We start from the raw sequence: 2,915 nt of genomic DNA, 5'->3' as shown, positions 1-2,915 counted from the left end.
GTAAAACACATCCCAAACTACACATTTTGTCCCCGTGGTCCCATGTTCTCTACCATGTATGGAGAATATCGCGCGCCTGAATTTGAATGTTCTAGTTCCCACTATCTCGCATAATATGAATAAACTTTGGCCACATCACGTGTCGAGTAACCAAATCAAAGAAGCTTCATGCATGCTCACCTAGCTTAGTGGTAAGAGGACTCAAGGCTCCCCCACTGCAAGTAAAGTCTATCCATTTTGAACCTACATGCTTGTTAGCGGTAATCAAGACTAGCATATCTTTTTTACCTTGGTTCTTTAAGCCAGGAAGTTTTGAGAGGCACGCCAGGAGCTATTTGGTGTCGTAGGTGGAAGGTGTCTTAAAACCCATAGTTATTGTCAAGTACCGCCCCATGTCCAAGATCCTCGTAAATATCCATTAAAATTATCTGCGAAAAGTTTGGCACATCATCATCATCACGAAGGAAGTCTCAATAATATCTTGCCAAACACTTATTGTGGTATGAGGATCATTACAACCAAATTTCAAGTAAATCATAGTCTTCAATGGGTTAATTTATATATGGTTCTTCATTTGATGACTCTCATAATAAAACAATAAAAAACGAGTCAGTCAATGTTAGAGAAATATGTTCAAAAGCGTAACTGCGACGCTAAAAATTATAAGACATAAAAAGCATACCATCGATATGTCATGCGTTCCTCTCACCCATAATTATTTTCTTGTTTTCGTCCCAACCCACACCATCTCATCTCTCAAGTCTTCTAATTATAGCCCATTTGCTGTTTCAATGTTCGAGATGGTTATGTATGTTAGATACAGGACATTTTACCAAAATTCTCTCTCAAAGCACATATGGCTGCATGAATTGCTTGTGGTTTGAATGTCTTATCACACTTTAGACCATTTTCCACTTGTGTTGCCATGCAATTGGAAGAAAAACTTGCTCTCACTCTGGTCTCCATCGATATTACCTACATTTTTTCTACTGGTTGATGAATGACTACCAGCTTCCATTTGTTCCTGTTACATTGCAAATGCATATTCATATACCAAAACTTTATATAGCAATGAAAAATATAGAATACTTAGTCTTAATAATTCATTCATAGCAAAATATATCAATTATTCAACATCACAACAATATAAGAATTCACAACATAAGAATTCATAACATATGAAAAGAAAAGCAATTCAACATCAAACTACAATGTATGGTAAACAGAAATACAGATAAACATAAAAAAAAAACATAGCATATCCTTCATAAATACGTTTATCTATTGTTCCACATATCATGAATTATCTGATCCCTTTTGTCCAACCACACTCTAACATCTTCACATTACCCTCTGCTCGAAGTATGAACTCTTATCTCTTGTTCCCATTCCTCCTCGGAGGGTAATCAATCTATCACCACCCCTGCTCTAATAATAATGTTGTGAAGAATGCAACATGAAATCACTAGGTCAACTTGGGTACTATATGGAAAGAAGCGGGCCTAGATGTGAGAATCTTAAACCGACTTTTCAAAGACCCAAATGCATGCTCAACTGAAGTCCGCCTCCCCGACGTAATGCCTATGGTTAAACAACCTTTAGGGTTTTCTAGGAATAGGTGACCCGAATTCTTCAGTGATGTCTAGCACCTCTAAAAAGATGCTAGTAAATCCAGTGTCTTGTGGCATATCCTCAAGTCAATGAGAAAATATTTTCCGAATCAATAAAAATGATATAGGATTATCCTATATACTATAATAATAATTTATGTTTTGTATATTAATCAGTAAATAAATAGCAACATATACCTTGTGGCACTTTTTAAGACTATCTAGGGTCTTTCTAAAAGCATCACGTAAGACCATCGAGTCATGTGCGCACTCCTTCCCAACCAAAAGCAAGCACATACGTGAAGTTAAGATCAAAGTCTACACGGGCGAGCACATTTTTGTGTTGAAAAACCCTTTCTACTATGAAAAAGATGCAACCATGTTCACTCGGAACACTCGCATGTATATGTGTGCTATCAAGGGCCCCAATACAATCCTAAGAACATATAGTGCATAGTTGGGTCATTCTTAAAATACGATTGTTCTATATTTTTGGTAAAGATGTAAATATAATTATATACCTTAGAGTATGGAAAGAATCTTAAAACGCCAGTCAACGAGGCTCGATAAAGTACTTGGTGGAGGTCCGATAAACTCTTTTTGTAATTGTCCAATGGCATGTAGAAAAAGATTAAAATATCTCACAATGTTCACCAAACCTAAGAAAACCGTGTCCAATGACTCTATTTCGTTGGTTGATGACAAAAATATGCAAGAACATCAACAATTGTTCTTCCACATTGACATTTATTGAATCTTTTGAGCTGTCCACAAGATCGTAGTAATGAGCACAAGCTAAAGAAAGTGAATTTATTCATTCTAACCATGTTAATACATGTTGTGTCATCACCATTTAACAGCCGGTTAAGATAATTCTCTCTATCCAAACCTCTACGGGAATTGGGTACGTGCATAATCTACGCTATTTATATGTGTCACTATAATTCCCATAAGTGTGGCTGCAATTGCTGTGACCTCTCGTAATTTCCATGTGGTTTTTCTTTTATTCCTTTCCATGAAAAATCACCTAATTGACAAATAAAAAAAATCAACAATTGAAGTGGAAAGAAAAATAAATGTTCATGAATCCCATACATGACTCCCATTCCTTCAACGGTCATTACATTTTGGCAAATTGGTTTAAGGGAAAAATATTCAATTACTAGTGATAATAATTAAAAATCGTAAAAACTAATTCTAAGAAGCATATAACTCACAAACTCTAATATATTTGATTCATACTGGGTTATTATAGATGAGAGAATCTTATATAAATAAATTGTGATAAATACAAACATAGGTTTA

Source organism: Dioscorea cayenensis, chromosome 4 (genome assembly GCF_009730915.1).
Source record: "Dioscorea cayenensis subsp. rotundata cultivar TDr96_F1 chromosome 4, TDr96_F1_v2_PseudoChromosome.rev07_lg8_w22 25.fasta, whole genome shotgun sequence".
In the NCBI taxonomy this organism is placed as follows: domain Eukaryota; kingdom Viridiplantae; phylum Streptophyta; class Magnoliopsida; order Dioscoreales; family Dioscoreaceae; genus Dioscorea; species Dioscorea cayenensis.
This window is presented reverse-complemented; position numbering follows the sequence as displayed.